This window comes from Pelecanus crispus, chromosome 3, assembly GCF_030463565.1.
Source record: "Pelecanus crispus isolate bPelCri1 chromosome 3, bPelCri1.pri, whole genome shotgun sequence".
NCBI lineage: Eukaryota > Metazoa > Chordata > Aves > Pelecaniformes > Pelecanidae > Pelecanus > Pelecanus crispus.
The window spans coordinates 28,964,778-28,989,518 of NC_134645.1; positions in this window are offsets into that span (position 1 = coordinate 28,964,778).

Sequence of the window (24,741 nt, forward strand, 5' to 3'; positions counted from 1 at the left end):
CGGCGGCACCGCCCTCCCCGCCTCCCCATGGCAACCGGGAACACACCCCACACCCCACACACCCCCCCGCCGTCGCCGGTACCGCCTCCCCGCAACGCCCCGACGGCCCCGGGGTGGCGGCGGTGCCTCAGGCACCGCCGCCACCCCGGGGCCGTCGGGGCGTTGCGGCGGTGCCTGAGGCACCGCCGCCATCCCGGGGCCGTCAGGGCGTTGCGGGTTACGAGCGGCTTCCAGGCGCCTCATCCCACCGCCACCCCCGAGCATCCAGGCCGGCTGGGCAAAGTTTCCATTTCCCACCAAAACACCCCCGAAATTTTAAAACATCAACCTTCCTTTTAGTTTCACTTCCCTTTCCCCTGGCACAGCCACAGTCGCTGGTGCGTTTTGCCTACTTCCCCCCCCCACCCCACCCCGGCCTTCCCCCACATTTTGCTCATTTCTCCCATGCCATTAAACCGTCTTTCTCGATTCATTTTAACAAAGATGAAGCCGCCGCCGTGTTTGCTCTGCCTTGTAGCACATTGTCCTCCACTCGTGCCTTCGGCTTTAAGCTTTTCGGGGGCGAGAACTTTGCTGTTTGCTCAGCGGCGTTTCACAGTCCTGCGTACACTTGCAGTTTTACGGCAGAATAAAGAGGACCTCGGGAAGTCGCTCGCAGGGAGAACTTTTCTTTTGCAGCCCATCTGCCACCGCAAAAAAGTTTATTCCCCCTTCCAAGGCTTCCTTGCCTTCTGAAGGACGCTCGCCTTTCGCCTGCCTCTTGATGCATTGCAGTAATTTTATTTATAAGGGAGGATGGGAACGTGTTTCAAGGAAATTCCCCAACTCCACGTTAGCAGGAACCGGTTGGGGGTTTTTTAACTTGAAATAATTCCAGTTCAGAGAACAACTTCTTGGGTTTTTTAAGAGTGAGGATGAATCGGGCCCAGGGTTACAGCGGGCAGAATACTCTCCCAAGGGCGGAGGATTGGATCCAGCAGCAGGGAGGCTCAGCCCAGCACGTACAGGCTCCTGCTACGCCGTGAAGAACGACTGGCTTCGGAAAGAGTCCAGCCGCACAGTTTTGACCAGAATAAATTGTTCTCAGCAACTTTCATTTTGCTCCTACCTAATTTCCACTGATTAAATACATTCTGATTCATTCAACCTTTTCTTTTTTTTTTTTTTTTTCTGTACAGCTTCAGAAGTTATCCAGGCCCTTCCCACCCTCTCAGTGGACAACGGAAGTGCACTTACATTAATTATGTATTACTAAAACCATCTAACGCTGAAAGCACCCTCCATTCCTAAACCATTAAAAATAGACCTAGCACTGCTGGTACCAGCAATGCTCTGCCCCTAAGAGGCTCTTTTGCCTAAATTCCCATCCCTCTGCCTCCCAGAAAGCGGGTGCTGCAGCTTGCCTTGAGAGCTACCACACCTCAGCGGCTTCAGGAGGAGGGAGGAGCGGGGGCCCAAGCTCTCCGTTGTTTGCCTGTTGCAATCAGGGTGTGTTGCTTTGCCTTTTGCCCGGCTGGGTGGCAACCTGAGAGAGAGGCATCTGAATCCCGGATCCATTTGGCTTCAATATCTTAGGGTGGGATCCATTCTCACCCCTTGATTGCATTTACACCCCAGCCTTTAAAGCGGAGCTACTCATTTTTCCATTTACTTTTTAAAGATGCAATCTGAGTTCAGTAGGAACATACGCCTTCTCACCCTTTATATTTTAGTGGAAGAAAAAAAAATGCCAAACCAAACAAAACCTAAAAAGATAAAAGCTGAAAGTGCCCTGAAGTTGCCACCCCCTCACGGAAACAAAAGGTAAAACTTGGCCTTTGAACAGGCATTTTATTCAAACCAGGGCGTAGCACACCACTTAAAATGTTTCTACATCTCCTGAAAAGCATTGTCACCTTTATCATCCTCAGTACTCTCTACTGCTCAACATGCCCACAGCAGGTTTTTTTCCGCTTTAAACCATGCTACTTGTTAAAAATCCAGCAACTCGGTATCAATAAACACAGTAACCAAGATTTGAAGCTTTCTGGATTGCCTTCTGCATCAGGCCCTTACCTCCAACACCAACCAGAGTCGCCTTCACTCTTCCGCTACCTGTGAAGTCACCAGTGACTGCAGTAGTGCATTTGGGGAGGGGGGGACAAAAGAAAGCCCAGCACAATCCCTAGAAAGGCTTCAGCTTTCCACCTCATGTCTTATTCATCTCAGGAGTGCACCATAGGCAGAATTACGTCTTCTAGAGGTGCATGTGTAGTTGCAATTCTGCAGCAGCTCATCTGCACGGTGTTGGAGGATGCAGAGCTGATCCGGCTCAGTTGGGGCGCAGAGCATTTTGAGTGGGCGTTGCCAGGTCGGGTAGCGGGTACAGGACAGGCACGTGGCACGGATATGTGATTCAGCATCCCTAGCGTTACAGCGATGCTGGGGGGTCGCTCCTCAAGGGTGTTCGCTTTCCCACCAGCCACAGCCCCCGGGAGCAGCCCTGCAAAAACCACCAGGTTCCTGCTGGAGTACTGTTTGCACCCTGGGGCGACGCTTCATTTTCAGCCTGTCTTCAGCAGTGGCCCGGATCTGTGCCTGCGGCTCAGGCAGGAGCCAAGGCATGCCGCAGCTCCAGGCTCTCCTGGTGGTCCCCACCAAACACAGCCGGAGAGAAGGGTATGCACCCGTCATGAACAGGCAGGGACCGTCCTCCACCACAGGCCTTCTTGGGTCACTGTAGGGGCACTCACACCACTCCTGATGTTTGCCTGCTCTGCCTGTCCCTGCCTGTACTGGCTCCTGACCGGTGACCTCCGCAAGCATCAGGATGCCTTCACTTAGTGCCCAGGCAGCTGCTGGATGATCGGGGAACCTGTGTTTGCCTCTGTTGGGTGTCCGCACCGACTTTGATCCCTGCTTCCTTACCATGATCCAGTTTGCCTGCTCAATCCTGCACGTGATTTGTGAGAGCGAGATGGAGCAAGGCGGTGGAGGGCTGGGAGCAACGGTGTCAGACGGAGCCAAGGCCACCGGTGTCGTCCTGCCGCACGTTCGCTCAGCCCTGAGAAGCTGGAGAGCTGCGGCGTGGAGGATGCCCTGCCAGGCTGCTTTGTGCAAAATCCCTGAAAGCTGCTTGTTCCCAAATTTCGGATTGAAGGGATTAAACCATTCTTCCTGCAATTTACCCTGTCCTACAATGGAGGCCTGTGGCTGCTGGCAGTCCAAGCCCACACGTCACCTTGGTCTCCCTCTCACTCCATCTCAGCTTTCTACTGCACGCAGGACAAGCACCAGAGCTGCTGAAGGAAACCCACAGCAAAACAGCAACCAAGCAAAGCAGATCTTATCCAATAAATATGACAAGGACATGGTGCTATTTCCCAACACAGACCTTTACAACAGGTGGGACAGACATTAGTCATGGTGCTACACCATGGGTCTCCGCACAGCTCCCCAGGATGTCCATGAAACATCTCCTGCAGTCCCCCAAGGCAGGAGGCGTGGGGAAGGTGGGCTGCAGAGGCGGAGGCAGGTGCTGAGGAGGTGGCAGGAGGTGCCCTCCACCCTACCCTTGCCACCTCCTGCTCAGGGCCAAGTCAGAGTCCACAGAGGCTGCTGGTGCCTCCTGGCCCAGCTCCAGAGCTGCCCTTGAAGGTACGGCCCACTCAAGGACATGCCGTACCTGCTTTGCCAAGGTGGCTCTCATCACTGCAGCTCTCCTTCCCAGCTCCTGCATGGTTTCTGCCAGAGGCTGGCTGTCCTCTCCCCTTCAGGGCACAGTCACAGCTCTGCTTGTCTTGTGGTCACCACAGGTGGTGAAATGCAAGCAAAAAAAAGTGGTTTGGGTTTTCTTTTTTTCCCCTGCTCTGGGCAGAAAATAGGCCCTTCCACCTCTCCCATGTCAGGGTCAAAATCCTCAGACCTTCTCTCTTATTTTGATCCAAGGTGTTGATGGTAGATGGCATTTATACATGCATCGTGGGATAAGGGTTTCCCCAGGCAGAGAGGATGGTCATCCAGGCCTGGTGCGTGGAGGACAAACCCACTGGGATGATGAAACCTGCTTCCCAGCAGTTGCAATCTGCCTCTCCTGAGAGGAGAGGGCATAGCAGGGACTCTCCGAGGGCCGTATCAGCCAGACCCGACCCGTGCCAGCCAATGCCATGAAAGCACCTCCTCACCCAAGCCAGTCACCCATCCTGTCATCTAAAGTACAACATGTGATCAGTGCTCTTAGGTGCAACCTAAGAGCATGGAGAGTGGGGAAGGGCAAGAAAGAAACAGCTAAAAAGCAGAAGGACAAGTGCGGCAGGTCCAGTGGCATGGATATGTGATATGAGATCTAGCAAGCCCCAGTTACTGTGCCTGGATTTCTGCCACACGTGTGAATGGTCAGCCAGAATTCATAGTGCCTCGGCACTTTGCATCGTGAAACCACAGGCACTTTGATCCCGGTGACCTACAACTGGTGTATCACCCTGCAGAAAGCTGGCATAAGAAGAGTTTGTCAGGTTAATCCACGCAGGAATGGCATTGCCTCCTCCAGAGGAGCAAAACAGGGTGCTGTTTGCAGGCTCTGGCTAACCTTTGTTTCTGCCCAGGGATGCCACGAGAGAAATGCCGGACCAGCACTGGTTGGACACCTGCTTCTTCTAGGACTTCTTGTTGCAAGCAGCATCTCAATGATTTGCATTGGCAGCTTGTTTGAAGCAATAACTTCAAAGGGACTTCCTATTTCTCCGGGTTGGTGTGTCTGCCTACTCAGCTCCCACACCATAAATTTCTGCTTTGCAGTTTCTGTCTGGGAATGTCTCCCGCTTTGCTCTCTCCTACCACCAGGCTAGTTTAGCATTTGATCTCTTCCCTCGCCCTAGGCAAAGCCATGAGGGATACTCTTCAGTCTGTGATTCATAGTATTTCTTCTCCCACCATCCTGCTGCCTGCCACATTTGCTCGCTCTCTCATCTCTTGCTATGTCCTAAATGGGACTCAGTGCTGAAGTTCTTGTTCAGATCTGGTTGTAGCTATATACAGACAGGTCCGAAGTCCCTCATTTTAGGGACTGAATATGCTCTCTGCTTTTTTCTTTCCCCTTTAACAGATGGTCCTCCTAAGATTGATGGCCTGTGGACATCTCCTGAGACCCACTCTTCCCCACTGAATAGCTCTGCAGTATAGATCCAGAGCTCAGACAAGCAGGTAACTATAAAGGAAGTCTTAGGGGCAATATTATCTGGCGAAATTAATAATTAGGTGCTTTCCCAACCATACAACCAAAGACATTGCACTGATTGGGAAGGTGTTCAGTGCTGGTTGCATGTCCAACAACTGAAATACATGTGTTGAATCACCATCAAAGCTTTAAGACTCTACGATACTGGATATCCAAAACTGTTTGCAAAGCTAAGAAGGTATCTGTGTTAGAAAGATCTTGAGATTATTGCTATGCTGGGAAATGCTTTCGGTGGGAATATTGAACATACTTGCAGCTGGTTGTTTGGTATCGCTTATGCTAACTCAGTAAATTATGTTAGCCCAAACACATGTGAGATGGTTCTGCCAAAACAGAATAGTGAACATTTTGCCACTTTAGCTATGCCACTTAAGGGTGACTTTTTTTTTTTTTTCCAGACTTCTAAATGATACAGCCTGAAAATCACCACCAAGAGACCAGGCCAACGCAGCCTGGTTTGAAAGCTCGTGCAGAAGTACCTACTCAAGAACGGATAAATGAACCATGGAGTAAACCAGACACAATCTTCCTTAGCAATGCATTTGGATTATTATTTAGCACCATCATCTATTTACTCTTAAGCAGGAGGAAGTTTATTTGTAGACTTGCTATCCTCAACAACAGATGAGGACTAAAACCAGCATTTTTACTATTGGAAAGAATCTTGCATTTTTAAGAGATAACTTACCTCCCTCTCTTCATGGGTAATACAAATACCTTACAGAAAATAGTAGCAATTTCCTAAATAAGACCAAGTCAATTGTTTCTGTTGTGCACAAACAAAAAGATTCATGCCTTTTAGTAGATAGCCCACTATGTAATCTGCCTGGCTGAATTACCCAGAGATACTCTGTTTTGAAAGGAGTGCAGAAATCCTGCAGGTTTAATTGCCAATAAATCAGCATGACCTCCACTCCCTGACACTTTTTTTTCACAATGATCTTTTCAAGCAGAAAATGAAGAGACTGATTTTTACAGTGTGTGCATACTGCCTTTGGAGAGATAAGAGCAATGACACACAGGCAGGTTCCTCCATTAAAAGCTATCCTAGATAATGAAGGACTCAATCAATGATGTGTTCTGTTTGCTTTCTGGTTATTTTCACCTTGTGTTATGGCTCTGTCTTTTTGTTATGATTAGGAGAGTACTTGCTTGTTTAACAATTGGCTTTCAAATTGTTGTGTCCGTGTATTCTGCAGTACTCGAAAGGAATTTATTTGTGCTTTATTTTTATACCGATACTTAAAATTTTAAGGCAAATGGCAATAGTTCAAGTTCTGACCTGGGGTTAAATATCTGACTCAGGTCTTAGCAGTTTAAAGAGAGCTTGAGTATTTTTAAAAGAAACTATTTTGATTTCAATGCAAAATGCTCATTATGGTGCCCCTCAGTAACAAAGGTTTTATGGTTTTACATTATTATTCAAAAGAAAAGGTATGATTTAAAGCCCAGTGAAAAACCTGAACTCTAGCCCCTTGTCTTACTGCACATTATAAGCTTTACTTCTCATGTCAGCTTTTATTCAGCTGTCTTTAATCCACATATCTTCAAGCATTTGCAAGTGCTTAGCTTCAAAACACTGTCTGAGGCAGCTGGTTATTATAATCTCCTCTAATAGATAGGTGGATTGGTACAGGGAAGGACTGAGAGGTGAACAGCGTTGCATCAATGCACAGTGGTGGGCTGGGGTTCAGCAACTCTGAAATAATCCCTGAAGAGATTTGCTTTCATCCTGCCATCGTATTTTTGAGCTGAATTTGGAACAGTGCAGAAGAGCTGTGGCTCTGCTGTGGATGTTTTTGGACTTGGCTTACACAGGCCAGTGAGCCAGAGGTGATGCCATCCTAACATTCAGCCCAACAGCAAGAGGAATGCACAAGCTTTCCAAGGCTGCTGCTGGGAGGACAGCTTTAGGAGATGCTCTCTGAACATCCCCTTTTTCATAGGACATTTACAAACCTGTAGTGGTTTAGCCCCAGCCAGCAACTAAGCACCATGCAGCTGCTCGCTCATTCCCCCTACCCCGATGGGATGGGGGAGAGAATTGAAGGAGTAAGAGTGAGAAACACTCCTGGGTTGAGATAAGAACAGTTTAATAATTTAAATAAAATAAAGTAGTAATTATGATGATGATGATGATGATGATGATGAAGATGATGATGATGAAAATAATAATAATAATAATAATAATAATAATAATAATAATAAACAAAGCAAGTGATGCACAATGCAATTGCTCACCACCTGCCAACTGATACCCAGACAGTTCCTGAGCAGTGATCGTTCTCCCCTCCGGCCAACTCCTCCCCCAGTTTCTATACTGAGCATGACATCACATGGTATGGAATAGCCCTTTGGTCAGTTTGGATCAACTATTCTGGCTGTGCCCCCTCCCAGTTTCTTGTGCCCCTGGCAGAGCATGGGAAGCTGAAAAGTCCTTGACTAGCATAAGCAGTACTTAGCAACAACTAAAACATCAGTGTGTTATCAACATTCTTCTCCTACTAAATCCAAACCACAGCACTATGCCTGCTACTAGGAAGAAAATTAACTCTATTCCAGCTGAAACCAGGACAAAACCAAAGAGTGCCTAGCACAAGACAGAGGGTGACAATGATCAGCCTACCAACTGCTTTAGTCTACCTGTGTACTGCGAAGGCAAGCGAACAGATGCTGCCTAGATCCAGGGGCAGAAAGGACCACCAGTCTCCATATGCAGCTTTTGACGTTGGGTGAGTTGGTTTTCGGACAAGAGACAGAGGCAATAGGAATGGCAGTGATGGGAACTCTGATGGCAGTAAAGGCATAGCTCAGAAATGCGTGCATAGCTCCCTGGCTCTCCTGCCTTTCCTCCTTCATTGCCTGTAACCCGTGATTCAAGGGATTTCAGACAAGACAGAAAGATTGCACATGGAACTGGCACTTCATTCTTATGAAGTTCAAAGTGTTTGCAAAAATACATAAAGGGGAAAGAAAAGAAATCAAGGCAAGAAGTGGGATTATGGATGGGGCAAGCAGGAGTGCACATTTTTTACAGACATTTCTTATACATACTATACATGAGGCTCTTTGTGCAACGCTTTCATGTCAAGAGATTGCCATAGAGTTATACCATCAATGGTATCGAAGCATAGACCCAGGCAGTCCAAGTTATCAGTTCCAGTGACTTCATGATATGCTATGTGTCATGCATGCTGCTGTTGTGCATCTCACCCCTCACCCCCCCTCCTGTTGGTCTGTCCTCCTCCATCTGCCCCGGCTGCTTTTGTGGCTCTGTCCTCTTGTCCTCCATCAGTCTTCCCTCATGCAGCTGCTTCTTCAGCCTTATTCCCTGTTCAGTCACATAGGGACAATTTCAGACTTTCACGTAGTCCTCCTCCCTCTCCTTCCCCAGGTTATTATTGTTGGCTCTCTTTTGGGGCAGACAAAATGTTGGTGAGCGGTCAAAGACAGCCCTTAAACCCCTTGCTTTCTTCAATGAACAGAGTCTCTGTTGAACGTGCAATGGAGAGAATCAGTGGAAAAGATTGTATGAGATTCAGTTATGAGCCTGGCATTGCACTAAGCTGGCTGCTTTGGCTGGAGCTGCTCAGTGCAGGGGATGAGACCATAGAGTTCATTAAACCATCAGGAATTAGCAGCGTATATTCCCCACATTCTGTTGCTTACTTTTCATTTGTACTTTTAAAAAATGAAGTGTTTTGTCCTTGTATGAATCTGGGGACAGGGGGTGGAGGGGAAGAGGCCTGAATTAGAGATCATTACTGCAAATGCATCTGATAACTGGGGTATGCCCGGCAAAGGGCCCCCAAGCCCAAATCCGGTGTGGGAGAGGGTGGGAGGAGACATAGACTCTCCTCCGGTGCATAATCTGTCGGCAAAGCCCTTTTTAAGAGGCTGGTTTGCACAGAGTTGGTGCCAAGGAGGAAGACCCAACACCGTGCACGCTTGTTCTCTCAGCTGTGCAGATCTGCCCCTCGTCAGAAGGCATTTCTTCCTGTCTTATCTCCAGTGTCTTCAGAAAAAAGTTTCACAACAAATGTTGCATCTACGTCCTTAGAAAAAGTCATTTTTTACGACCAGGATTTCATTTGCTTTTTCTAGTGTAAGACTAGAGTTCAGCCAATGAAGCTGCCTGCTGAGTTTTGGAGAGCTGGTGGTGGGTCCTCTGTGCCTGCACCTGCCGGTGGGGTGGTTCTGCACTCTGGCTTTCACAGGCTTTAATAGGCTTGATGTCCTGATCTTTCTTTCACCTGTAAAAACCCAAATAATTCAGAATTGTCTAAAACTTAAAGCTCTCCAGGAGAGGAAGGTTTTCTCTATCTCCCAACAAACCCAAGGTTTGAGATGATCCAAGGTGGAATTAACATTCCTTCGATCTCGCTGCTGCCATATATCAGACTTCCCTGAAATGACTGTAATCAAAACACTTATCACTGAACATTACACTTAACAAGCAATTTCCGCATTTGCATGTAGCATTGGTTACTGCTCAGCAGCAGTTTACAACTCTTTAATCATTGCAAGAAATTTTCTCTATATGCCACTCAAAATATCAAATCTGATGTTCCTGAGCTGGACTGTCCTACATATTCAGGGATATGCTTATATAACGCTTTCAGAAACACTGTGAGTTACTGATTGTATTCCACCTCTAAATTGTTTTCGTCTTTTGAGGTTTAGATTATTGTATGTGTGTGTATATATATTTATTTATATACAATGTGTACACACATATATTTTATATGCGAATATATATGTATACTTTTTATATATAATTTAACTGTAAGATTATATCTAAATATTGAATATAAATCTACTTTGTTATAGGAGTGCATGGACTCCAGCAAAAGAGGGGACTATATTCAGGTTAGAGTATCTGGAAGTGCAACAAAGTGAAAAAAAGTGGTGAGAAATGGCTGAGCTCAATCACAGTAATCCTCATTTGAATAAACTTTCCAGGATTTTGTTGGGCATCTTGCTTGGTTTAGAATGACAGAATTTTCCCCAGAGTAATGTCTTTGCTTTACAGAGTCTGTGAGAACATCTCCGGTTGGGCTCACAACATCAAAAGCGCCTTCTGCACACCTATTCCCCATGTGCAATAGGGACTGCCTCTGCCAGCTTGATGTGGGGGGCTTTCTCTGCCCCTTCCAAGGAGGCAGAAGGGACCAGAGGGGAGTTCAGGCTCCAGCACCTTTTCTCCCAGTCAGCCTGAGCCTGGGCTCCCAGGATGGTTACTGGAGAACCTTTTAGAGGTCTTTCTCCCCTGGCACAGGAGCAGTTGCTATAAAACCCATTGTAACTCACCTGCAGAGAAGCGATCACCACCGTGACCCCACTCTGCAGAGCACCTGGATTTTACTAGCAATCCTGATGGCAAACCTGCATGCTCTGCTTGTTCAGTGTGTGGCTTCCCATGTCCTTTCTCTGTCATAGCTCTCTTAATCTTTTCAAAGTCACTCCAGATTTACAGGGGCATAACTTAGATCAAAATCAGGCTCTGGGGCACGCACCAGCTATTCACTTCCATAGATCATTACACTTTATCACCAGAAATCTTTTAGATTTATATTATTTGAAGAGTTAGTTAGAAACCAACAGAGTTTGGGACTACAGCCCATTGGAGGGGCTGTGCCCTGGGCAAAGAGAGGAGGTCTTTGTTAGATGGTGCTTGTTGAGTTTCCCAAACTATAAATGTTTCTGACAGGCACATCTGTGCAACAACTGGTGGGGACCACTGCCTGGACCTGATTGCAGCTGTCCAGAGGGCTCATACTTTCTGGCATCTGCATGGGGAGAGCCTCTTCCATAGCTGAGGATCCACTATTTCTATTTAATACATACATAAAAGATGTTGCCTTAACAAAATTGTATTGTTCTCCTTCCTCCAGAGAGCCCAAGGCCTCCAGCCATCGCAGCTGCCTTGGCCAAAACCTGGGGGTGGAGGAAAGCCTCCAGCCCACACGGAGAGCACACACTCGTCCTGAGAGAGGCAGTGGGAAGATGGGAACCTGATGAAAAACGTGACGAGAAACAAAATAAAATGCAAATCATCATTAACATTTCATGTTACATTGGTATACTTGACAACAGTTTTGCCTCTGACCCCCTTGGTGCACCAGAGAGAAAAACCTCAGACAAACTCAGCTGACTGAGAGAAATACAAGTTTTAATTAATTAATTATCACGATGAAGAAAAACTGCATTTAATTCCCTCTGAACTGATGTCTTGCTCAAATCAGATTTGATCTGGAAACATGGAACAAGATCATCAAGTGGACCAAATGACAGTTATTCCACTGGCATCTCTGAGGTGGTGTGAAACTATGCTGTTGGTTTTCCTCTCTTTACTGCAACTTGGATTTTGGAGTTCCAATGGATCAGGATGAAGCATAGAAACTGCTACCCCTTACTTAAGAGTTCATTTAATTATTCTGGGAACCCATGAAAGATAAGTTAGACAAACCAGTTTATTTTGTATAACTTCTAACCTAAAGAAACATTGCACATGAGTAAAATTACAATGAAAGTAGGATTAGGCTTTTGTGTAGATCTTTATTCATGGATCTATAAGTACACCCACCAACAATAAGTAATTTTGCTCCATTCACTTTGAAAGATCACTTCTAATTAATTAAGGAGATTAATTTATTTAATGTTTAAGCAAAAAGTCAGTCAAATAAAGTTAAAAAATATTTTTGCTATTATTCACTGTTCCTATACTCAAAGGTTTGAGCCACAAATGAGGCAATCCATCCAAATCAATCACCAACAAGCCACTTCATGTTGCCCAGGATCAACATGAGAAGGCAGCAGTGTTGCCCCAAGCCCTGCTATTTTGAAGACTAAATCATTAAGCACGGAAATGCAATAACTTGTCATCTGCAGAGGCAGGACTTCAGCAAGGGGTAACTTCTGCCTGCGTACCACCATTCAGAGGCTATGTCTTGCTCCTGAAAGCCACTGATGAGGTGACAAGGTGGCCATGCTCACTCCAACCAAGGATCCCCCTGACCCATCATGCTACACCCAGCTGTGGCCATAAGTGGACAGTGAGGGGCGGGCAGGAGCAGCACAAGCGTATGTGATCCTTCTGCCTCCTAAAATTCTCCCAACCTCTGCTTACGTTCTGCTCGGGGGCTTCCTGAGCCTGGTGCACTTTGTCTTTTGGTAACCAAAGGGTGTCTCCTCTAAGCACTTTTCCATCTTCTCTTTGAACTCATAAAAACATCTTGCCTCCAAACACCACCCTTTAGGAAAGACTTCCTAAGGTCCATCACTTCTTTCATGGAGCACCACCTCCTTTTGTCATGAACCTGGTTTACTTGTTTACCTACGTATAATTTGGTAGCATTTGAGTAAAGGTCACCCTGTTCATTGCACAAAATTCCAACATCTTTCTTTCTAAAGTCCATATCTATGTGACAAATGCTAGCCAGTTCCCCAGTTATACTGAAAATAAAGTACTCTGAATGATCTGAACCAAACTGTTGCTTTTTAATGAAGAGAAGCTAGGACGAATTGCCCAAGAGATGAAGGTGGGTGGCCATGCCAGGAAACAGCTTGGTGATGAGAGCGCTGGCCCGGTATCGTGGGTCCACAACCAGATGGGGACATCTGGCCAGCAAGTGAGGAGCAGCCAGGGATGGGAATGGGGTGCCTGGGGGTCCCGGGAACAAAGCAATGGGTACACCAAGGGCCCTGGCAGCCAACAGCAAAGGCCAGACACACTGCTTAGAGGGTTTTGGCTCATCTTCCAGTTCCAGGAAGGAGGCTGTGGCAGGAAAGTAGGAATTAATCTTCTGGCTCAATCTCAAAGTCCAGTCTGTTCAGCAATTCTGATGCAGACTAGTATTGGATGCTTCCCAGGGTGTAGAAAAATCTGCATTTCTCATCCCAACACCAGGAGTTAAACACTGGCTTCCAGGAGGCCATTCAAAAGCTTTTTCAACTTTATTCTCATTTGGTTTAGCAATAACAATAGTAACACTGGATATTCTTGATCGCACCCACTCCCTTTTGAAAATCAGTGGCAATAGGAAAGCGGAACTGGAAATGATTCATGTGGCTAAAATCTGCGGAACAGAGGTGAACTGTTGGCTGAGCCAACATGGGCTTGTACAGATAACTTAGAGTTCTGTGGGTAGGAAAAACTCTTCATCTGAGAGACAGAAAGACCCCCCAAAAGGCATTGCCAAACCTTTTTTAACTTCCCGATCACATAGCTGTGTTTACACCACCCGCGTTATTTACTGGCCATGTGCTTGACAAGCAGTTACCATGAGGAATACTAATTCAGGTGGCAGTAAATTTCAGGAAGAGAAGCAATACATTTTTCAATTAATATTATTTGCAGCTTTACCTCGACATGGTGACCTGCTTCTATGGAGATTTGTACAGTAAATATTTTACTTTGTCTATACATTTGTTTGTTTCAAATATGTAAAAGAAATACTTCTGTTTCATTTTCTGCCAAATCTGAATGGTATTTTCATAAGCTAATCAATAGCATTTCACCTTTATACGCTTGCTTGCTTTCTGATTTCTGTGTCAGCTTTATATGATGTGGGAAGGGAATCATATCACTTGCTTTGACCCCGCAGCCCGTTTCCAAAGAAATGTATAGGTACCGCCCGGTGAGAATAAAGCCAATTAGTTATTAAGCTGGCTGCTACTGTTCTGCCAGGAACATTTTTATTACCATACCAAATGTTTCTGACTCTCAAGTTAGTTGTAACTGTATTCATTGTTTTTCACAGCTTCCCAAAAGCAAACGCCACAGCAGTCAGGGCTGGAAGCTGCTGGGAGCCAGCAACTGCTTAAGGATGGCTCCAATTTGGGGAAGCAGGACATAAATTTGCCAGTCAAATGGCCAGTGTTAGAGAGATTTTGGAAGTGTAGATCAAAGCCCTGTCCACCCTGCATTGCCACCTCAAACTGAGATCATCATGGAATAGATTGATAAGGGCACAGAAAAATCAATCCACAGTATGCCATAAAAACCTACTGGCATGTGTGAGGACACATGTGATGTGGTATTTCATAAAATTGCAGCTATGCACGACAGTAGATTCCTCTGCCTTATGTAATCATTGTATTGGCATTCACTGCAACCTACTTGCAAGAGCGTATTTTGAATTTTCAAAGCATGGCTAAGCTAGCAGGCGCTGTATGAGTCAACATTGAACTGCAAAGTTGCACGAGTGATGTTCTATCCTACATGAATATTGGCAATATGCAACAACATGAAAAAAACTTTTCAAGGTTTAAATTAAATATACTTTAATTAAAATTAATTATGGCAATAATCTCAAACTGGATGCAATCACAGCTGATGACTTTGTTGAAAAAATGAGGTAAAAGTTCAATGAACAGCCCTGAGTCTTTAACCACCATAGTTGTCCTTTTGCTCATTTCTACATCAGATTTTCGGATTTTCAGGAAGTCCCTAAAGCTATGTTGTTGCTGATTATATAAAAATATAAGTTTATTTATTTACTAACCCCTATAATAAAAAAGCAAAGCGTCTGTTAAGACCGGGGGGCCAATGAGATGTATAGGATTACACCTATCCAGGCTTTTGCTGGCTGGTTCCATGCCATGTCTGCACATGCCGGCGTTGCAGCACTTGGCTTTGGGGCATGTCACCTCCCAGTGTCACGAACACGCACTCTTGCCATACACAAGGAGACCAGGTCAGCGCCTCGCACTCTGCCACACTTGGCCACCCAGGTGCCCAGGAAGAAACCCATCAGCCAGCAAGGTGGCTAACAAACATCATTCCTCTCTTTGGCACTTGAGCTCCTGTCCGCTGGGCAGCAGAGCCCCCAGCTCTTTCCTTGGACCAAGCACCTCCACCAGCCCTTTTTGAAAATACAGAAATTGTGTTTCTGGGAGCAAATGACAGCAGTCAGGTTGGGTATGGACAAGCCAGGCTGCGGGTCTCAATTTCTGACCTGGGAAGAAAGGGAAATTTTTCTCCTCATGTAACTAGTTCAGCTCTGCTGAGCTAATTAGAAGGATTTGTATGTGTATCGGCCGCACATCTGTCTCCTAGCTTCCTTTGTTTACCCCTTCCATGGATGACAAAATTAAATAGAGAGTCCAGAAATGGCACTCCGAGAGACCGTTCTGACACGAGGACGGGCAGGGCAGTTACTTGCATGTGACAAATCAGGCATAACATCAACAGTATCGACGTGCATCAGGCCTGGTTTCAACCCACAGCGAGGTGGAGGATGACAGCATCGCTATGCCAGCGCAGCATCATCGCTATCGGCATCGCTGTAAGTGTGACCCTGAAACGACGGGCTGGTTCACAAAGAAAAATAAGGCTGACCTTGCTGTGAGTTAGCTGGCTCACCCATCTTCAGAGGATATCGCACATACGAATCCAAGACACTGAATTTGATGGCAAATGGAAACTTTGCAGTTGAACTCAGCAGAAACACGATTTAGTCGTCGGTGTAAATTAGCTTCATTTTGTTTATCCAGAAAACATGAGACTCATGCAAGTCTCATGATTTTGCCACTTAGAGCTGCTTTCTGGTTACTGTGGGGGGGACATCCTCCGTTACGTTCCTTCTGAATTTTCCTTCTCTCTTTTCCCATGTCTTGTACAACATCATGCCAGCTGTCAGTGTTTAATGAGTTACAAGAAACCAAAAGGGTAAGCTTTTCCCATGAGAATTAAACCAAAACAAGGCAGAGGATTGTTTAGGAACTTTATGAAGTACAACAGAGGCCAGCAGGACTCCCGAAACACCTCTGTAAGCAGTGTTTCAATAAGTTTTATAACTAAATTAAGGCTTAACGCTTAATCTCATTTAAAGTAATGTTGCAGAGTTCAGGCAGCCAAATTTTCCTCCCAGTTACGTGACTGTACAGCCACTCCACCCAGCTGCCTTCAGGCTGCTCAGGTGAAGACTTCCATCCATGGTCAAAGCCACACTTTGAAACCAATCTTCAGTGGAGCATGTGCACTGGACAGCACGGCTCGGCAGAAGCCTCCTTGGCAGGGCTTCCGCCGTTTTGAAGTTTCTTGGGGTGGATTTAACACAGCAAAGAGCTCAATGGGAAACTCAGCCTAACTAAAAGCTGAGAGCAAATCATCATCTTTGATCTCGATTGGCTCCCATGTAGACTTGAACATGCAACTGCTGTGAAACATGGTGGCTAGAAGAGTGCAGAGGCGGGAGGGCAGCGGGACTGCCTTTCTTGGTGGCAGATGATGCTGGATTAGAGTATTGGTGAAAGTGTAGACCAAGAGCTTGTCTTTCTCGTTACTAGGCAGAACTTTGAGCTGAAAAGCTAAAACCCACTGTGGTGATCACACGAAGGACAAACGGATACCCCATGGTGTAAGATGCTGCTTGGTGCTCTTGCCAGGAGCACTTTGTTGTTTGCCCGCTCAAATCCACCCCTGTCAAGGGGTGACTGGGCAGATGCAGTGACCTGCTTCTTCAGTGAGCTACAAGGACAAGTAAAAGGCTCTGCCACTGCTGGAGCAATGCTGGCAAAATAGTCTCTGACATACACAACTCACAGCAGCAGTAGAGTCTTTTTACTGTATTAATTACGTTGACTGGGGGATTGTAGCTCTCAAGGAAGAAGATTAGTTCTATCATTATAGGCTCTCTTCACTGTGGTCTTTGCTGACAAAATCCTACCAACAAAAATTTCTATACAGTAGCCTTTAATCACTCCCAGGTCCCTGTCTTAAGATGTGGATGCAAATGTACTGCTTGTATTAACTGAAGAAACCTGATCTTTCTGCTCCCAGCAGTATTAAGCAGCTCCTTACACATCCTCTTATTCATATTCATTTCTCCCCAGCTTTAAATATGTTTCCCAGCTGCTAAGCCAAATTTATGACAATACAGATTTAAAATCTGTATCAATCAACAGGCACAAATTTAGATATTCATCTTGAAAGCAGAATTTAAGCCATGACCACAGAAGCAAGAGCACTTGTTTATCACCACTGTGGTTATTACTAACACTGCAGTTCCTTGAAAAATACAAGATTCTTTTAAGTAAATTCTTTTGGCATTCGCTAAGATATGTGTTAATGTAGATAGCACATTTGCAACAACTACAACCATGTATTTTCAGTAATGACTGTAACAGTGAAACTGTTTTCAATGTTTTTACTGACATGATAATTGGTTTGAACATTGCAAAGTATGGGACATCAGAAATTGCTGCTGCTATATTCTAAAAAAGCTCTTCTTTCTGTTTCCATAACACAAGGGAAAGTCATAATTAATGTAATTTGCAAAGATGTTATTACATTAGTTGTGCCACACAAATCAAAGAAGGCAAACAACTGGTTGGAAGTGTTCTCGATATCCATCACACATTTTGTGAAATGAAAGCAATACTTCTGTAGCTTCCAGTTAAAAAACCCTTAATCACCTTCGGTAACAGCACTCTGTAATAAAACCAGAGGAAGGAGTTTGATTTGATTCCGTGTGAGAAAAGCGGGGTAAAGAAAATTATGACAAAATTGATTTTTTTTTAAACAAACAGCCACTTTCAGGAGACAGAATCGGAATAAGAGTAATACAACGTCTAATTTGTGACTGGGATTTATAAAAATCTTGATGGCAAGGTGAAGGTTTTAAACAAAGGAGCCAACTTCACCCATGCTGTACCTCCAGAGGTTCAGTGAAGCCACTGAGCTACTTCATGGAAGGAATGAAGCCCACTGCCTTTATTTTTCAAGAGTCACATCTTGCAGACTTTGAGTTAGGTGGATCTGACCTTGCATTTTGAGCAGGTAAGGCAAGACCTTTAGCTGGCACAAACAAGGCAGCGCTGCTGACTTTCTCCCATTCAGCTTGGGTGTCTCGTGTCCGGTTCACCGAGGCTCAGCACACGCTTCCAGGTGCCACCCTCATTCCTGTTTTGGCTTTGAAGTTGGTTTGATACAGGATTTTTCCTTTCAGTAGTAATTTGCTGCCCTTATACCAAAACTGGAGCTCACAAGCTTCTTCAGCAGCTGGTGGCTGCAGATTGTAGCACAGGTCCCAGCCAGTGAGGGGTGGCAAGACTTCAGCACAGACAGCACTGCCAGGCTGGCTTGCTGCTGTTTTCCTTCCCCCCTCCCCGCCAAAACCCTCACATTACAAGGTTAAGACTGACCAAAAACCACCTTTCTTGTAGTGGTGGGGTGGAAGAGTGAGTCACTTCAACTTGACAGCAGTGGGGACGAAGGCTGCTGCGTGACTCGCATCCTCATCCTGCATCCAGACGAGTCTTTGGAGAGTTGTCCCAGACCATGTGCAAAGAGCACTGTCCCTGTGACCTGCATTTCCAGGGGCTGCGGGGAAGGAGCCAACATGTGAACCCTACCTGGCCAGCAGCTCTTTGCTGGTACCAGCACAGATGAAACACACAGCAGCTGAGGGGAGGAAAGTGGTTTAAGGTTCAGTAAGCAGTGGGGCATGAAATGCCCCAGAAAGAGAGAAATAAAATGCCTTCATTTTTGAAAAAGGTGGAGGAAAGGGTTGCTTCAGGGATCTTTTTTTCACCACCCATTTCCTAGAGAGGTAAGGCACAGACACAGGACGGGACATAGATGGACAATTCCTGCACTTTACCCACCCACATGACAGTAAAACCACTGTTGCCTTTTCTCCACTAAATGAGACAAAGTTTGCAAGAAGAGATTATATCTTTTATTAGAGTACACCCACACAGGAAGAAAATTATCCATCGCTTTGGCTGCACAAGCCCTTTTCCTGGACTTTAGAGTAAGATACATGAAGCACACCCATACTTTAGCTGTGAAAGCGAAACAGCTGCATTTGGCAACAGGGCAGTCATGCCCAGCCTGAGGTTTCTGCACAAGGGACTTGCCTGTCTGCCCTTTAGCATCACTCCAGCTCACGAAACCAGTACTCGGGTGCCTGCTTTTGAATAATGCACTGCTCTCAGAGGCCATCTGACTACACGTAGTCAGTTACTGCTACAAAAGGAAAGGGACCTCAAACGTTTTAGGGATTCAGGAAAAAGCAGCTTTGCTGCAGTTTCTCAATTAACTGCCCTAAAAGAAGAAATGGGATGTGCTAATAATATACCCAAACTTGAATGCCAGACCTGGGAATTTTCTGTGTAGATACCCTGATTGGGTCGTCAGGAGATAGGAACTGGCCCACTTGGTGAGCACAAGCAGTATGTGTAGTGAAAGGACCCCAGAGACATCATCAGTGCTGTGTGTTTTACTCACAGAGAGGAATATTATTATTAAAAGGCCTCTAAAATGTCTAAAAATGTACTGTGCCTTGTTACTGAGACACTAAGGCCCAAACTTTAAACACTTCTGATGCTCTGCTTGTTCAAATATTTCAAGAAATTGAGCACCCTGTGCTCTTGATACTGCACAAACTATTCACAACAATCTGATTAAACTATATCACTGAGAAAAACTCTTTATCCATTTCTCTGAGCTTGTAAATTTGCAGGAATGTTTTATCAGTGCAAGAGCAGCATGGCTGGAGAGGCAGATGTGGCCTCTGTGATCTTTCCTTGGCCACTGTGATCTTTCCTTGACCACTGTTTATCCATGTGGTGGTGGATGTTGATATACTGGATGAAGATAGCCACAGCTGAGTGATTTTTATGGGAAATATTTTAACATCTGAATATTTTACCTGCCTCTGTGGCATCTATACTGAAGCAGGGTAATTTGTGCACTAATTCAATCCTACGCTTTTAGCCTTGTAACCAGCACCAACAGGGTTTGATAGCAGAGAGTTTAGTGGCACGTACTCAAAGCCCAAAAACGGGCAAGGAGGGAACATCCTGTCCAGAAGAAGCTTTCTTCCAAATCCTGACTATTGGCAGTTGTCTTACATCTAGTTTATAGCTCCTCTGATGTAATTGGGGATACTCTCATTGTTCCCATAAGCAATCTAACATCTGCTCAGCTCCTGCGTGCACAAAGTCTTGTCACAGCGAGTGCTGCAGCCCTTGGTGGAGAAATACCTCCTTCACTGCCTTATATCTGCAGCCTTCGGTGCTTCATGGGATGCCCAGTCGTGGAGGCAGGTCAATAAATGGAGACAGAGTGCTTTCAGTCCAGGTATTGTTCTGGGCAGAGCGTGCACATGTACGCACAGGTATTGTGTGCTGCAGTCTACCAAAAAGCCCATGTGGCTCTCAGCATTTCCCATCGGTACAGGGGCACGACAGGAGCGGGCACGACAGGAGCAGGCACCGCAGGGCTGCACTGACGAACATGAAGGAACAAAGGAACTTGACCTGCCTGTTACATCTGCGATGCAAATGTTCTTTGCTTGGCATGTAATGGAAAGTGGAGTCTGTTTCTCTCGCTGTTGCTGCGAGCGGCGTGAGCAAACGCTGTTAGAGCACAGAGCAAAATACTAGGAAGGCAGTAGGGGATATAGATATTCACCTCTTGCACGTGAAAGCAAACTGTGCCAGTCTACACTGCCTGCAAGGATGGGACTGCAGAAACATCTAGGAAAGCATTATCTGCTCCATAGCAATAAACAGCATTTTGTTTTGCTTTATTTTTAGCTTGGTTCGTCCTCTTCCTCCCCACATCTGAGCCCTTCAGCTCAAGGCAAAGGTCCAAGAACAATAGCGTTTCAAGCCAAGAGCTAGGCTCACAATAGGAAAACCAGAGCCTAGATATGACAGGCTGCTCTATTTACTAACAGAGAGCACATAAAACCAAACCAAACCAAAATAACTTACTTCAATATTTTTGCTTCATAAGCAAGGAAAGTGAGTCTCCCTTGCACTCAGCTCTGATGTGCTGCCATCAGGAATACCCGGATGAAATTTATATAAAACACTGAGACCCTTGTGTGTATGTTCTTGCTATAAATTTGAACCTCAAATGGGAATGTGATTTGAATTTAAACACTTAAAGCTGTGGCCTTAACAGTAGGCGCTTTTGTATATTCATGCTCCTGCCACTGTCCTCAGTCTCCCATGGTCTTGAATGACATGTTGTTTTTAGACAATTAGCTTCTTGTCTGCAGAAGAGCAGTTTGGCCCTATCCCTTCCATTGTCTTTTATGTCCAGTGAGGAAAGAGGGGGGAGAAGAAAAAAAAAAAAAAAAAAAAGAGAGAGACAGATTTCAATCAAAAGCAGTACATTGATAAAGGATTAATAACAGGCTGCCTTGTGATCAGATGAAACCTAATAATCAGCCTGAACACCTAATATTTGATTAGCAAAAATGATCACTTCCAAGTATTGCACGTACAGCCGACTGCCCACGTCGCTTCAAGCAGCAGCAGCAGCTCCCAGTAGTGCCTGTTGCCAGTGGGTTTGCACTCTAGCAGACCCTGCTCCAGTCAACTCTTTTTAAGAACAGGCATTTGCCAAGCCAATTGAGTAACATAAGAAGGGTGTTTAACAGCCACAATTAATGCCGAAGACACAAACAGCTCTTTCCTAAATGCACGCAACAGAACTGGTGATGGAGAACCAAATAGGAAAAAGCAGGTAGTCCCGTAAGCATGGTGGTTTTGTGCTGTATTTTAACTGTTCCAGTAGTTTTTCAATGTTTGAAGTTCCAAGGGCCAGACATCCCACTACTGCGAAGGACCCAAATGAGGCCAGAGGGAGCGCAGAACAGCAAATATGGGGCAGATGCGTGCTGTGGGGGGAACACTGGTTTGGGTGCAGGCTTGGGGGTGTGCAAGGCAGGGGGGAGGCAAAGCCCCTGGCACACGTTGCTGCTTCTTGGGATACCGAAACTGTCTCCCACTGAAGCCGAAGCTGGCAGAAGCACCATCGCACGTGAGGAAGGTGCTTTTGCTATGGGAGCAAGGCCCGGAGACTCCAAAGAGAATAAATTGCTGTAGATGCTCATACCATCCATCAGGATGGATCCACCTATGTCTCTGGGATGTGTGATTCACTCTGTGAATTAACTCCGTAGTGATCCCATTCCCACTGTGCAGACAACCGGTGCCGTACCCGAAACTGTCAGCGAGCCTTTATCGTACTCTTCACTGAGGTAATTCAGCATTTGAGTGAGTTACTGTCACCATGTGCTGTTACGTTTCTTTTCATTCATATCTTTACACTCACGTGTATATTTAATCTGGCCCAGTGCCAGGGAACCACCAAGGGGAAGGAATACCTCTTAGGCAGCTGGGACCCCTTTGCCATCTTTGATGTCCCTTTATGTCCAGGGGAAGGGAGAAAGGGGCACATCCATATGTCCCTTTAGGTTGCCACAATGAAACACACAGAGGTGCTGTGTAGATATGACAGGTAAACATGGACTGGTTACATTCCTTGAGAAATAAAACCACCAGCTAATAGTTAGGGGTGATGACAGCTACCTCGTGCTTTTTGTTGGCTCCTCCTCAGCGTCTCACATGGTTTGCTGGGAGGAATTAACCACCCTCACCAACCACTGTCCCTGTCAGGACACTTCTTGGTGACAAGCCTGTCTGTCACCGCTTTCCTCAGCTAGAGATAGTCCAGTCCCAAAGTACTCTCTGCAGCTGAAACAGGGTCTCTTCCAGACACCCAGCTAAGGCATACCTGTTAAAGTTTGCAGGCAGAACAGCAGCACCCCACTGCATGTATGCAGAGAGCCTAGCACATCCGTAAGGCATTGCACATACTGTGTGCATACAGGCTGATGTTAAGTGCGCATCCTGGGCAAGCCAGGCCCACCACACATAAAATGAAGAGGCAGATTACCAGGAAAAGTTGGAGGATGCAAGATTACTGGTAGAACTGATAATCCAAAGCATCTGAGGTAGCTGAAAGAGGCTTGACGCTTCAGGAGCAGTATGTTAGATGCAAACGTATGCACAAACCAGACCACACAACTAGAAAACCAGTGCAAGCTCAGATAGTGCTAGCAGAAGTACGTCCTAAACACAAGGCCATGTTGTCCCTTGTAATTTACAGGGTCTAGGAATGTCGAGCAGGGTGGCCACTAGCACATGGCTTGTTTTCTCTCACTTGACTTAGTCCCCCCAGCCACATGAGACCCTCTGCACTGTTGAAAACTTCCCACTGGTTTCAGCCTTTCCCCCAAAACCCATCTAAACACTTGTCACTTCTACTGATCTAAGTTTCCATTGTCCCTCCCAGGCTCTTCCCTTCAGAGCAGAGAAAGTCCCATCCCCTGTCTAAATCAGCCCTGCCACCAGTTGTTTGAGTGAGCCGTGGCACAGCCAGGACCCACCTCAGCTATGCGCTGAAGATGCCCATGGATAGGTACAGGTGACACAGTGGTTGATACAGCAATTTCCATAGCAACGGTTTCATATCCTGGCAGGAGTCCTACAGCCAGACTCCCCAACTCATCCTAGAGTGATGCCCATCTTCTGCTTACACATCTTCACCTCCCCCCTCTGGAAAATGAAGTAGAAGAACTAACACATTTGATTCTTCAATCATGCTGAATTTGTTAAATACCAGGTTAAATACAATGCAATGGATTTAAGAGGCTCACAAGAATGACAGAACTCGACAAGTGTGTTTGTCAGACTCTCATTTGCAGTTGTCCTGCAGCCAGTGAGTAATCCACACGTGCAGCATCTTGCCTGAATGTCTACTACGCTGTGAACATCTGATTTTTTGCTGGATAATTTGGCCATGTACAACTCCAAAGCACCCATTGTGTCATAGAAGATCATATTCTGGATTTCACCTATATTATTTGTTAAGCTCAGGACATCACAAAGCAATGCCGACAAGTTGTTAAGCAGAAGCAGGGTCACATTTTCCACCCCACATCACATGTATGCTGCCCTTAGCGGCAGCTCACCTTTCAGACGAGAAGAAATGGCGATATCCTGGTGCCACAGCTCTAGACCACGAAGAGCCCGACGGGACTTTTTAAAGAATGACATCGCAGATGTTTTAACCAGGCTCCTGTTCACCATCTGCTCCAAGCGACACCACCAGTTTTCCTTTTGAAAAGTCAAACCCGGCGTCGGCGGGAAGACGAATGCAGCTTTCACGTGCTTAGCTACAGCTGCGCTGTGCTTGGTTACGCCTGGATATGCACACAGCGGCCACAACAGGCTGGCTCCTCTTTATGATAATCAGCCATCTGCCAGAAGGCAGCCCGGCAGAGCCGGCAGCGAGAGCAAGCAGAGCAGAGCCAAGGCAGCCTTGTGAAACAGTGGGAAATAAAGGTACGAGCTCTTGTCCGGCAGGAGGGGGCACAGCTTCATGCCGTGCTCTAAATGTTAGCCCCAGCTCTTTGAAGGTATGCGATCTGCTGGGCTCGTACAAGTATATCTGTCACGGTGATCATTCCGTATGGGAAGGAGAGATGTAGCTTTCTAGATATGCAGTTTTCTAGATATGCATTAATCACACACTATGTTATGGGAGACAATAAACACCTTGTGTTATACATAATCTAGTATTGCAAAACAAGACATAATCACACCTTCTGACCATATCACGATATTTATTCTGACATCAACCCACCTTCTCACACGAGGCATTTTAACTATATCCGTATAAATATACCCATCCCATAGTATGATAATTTATACCG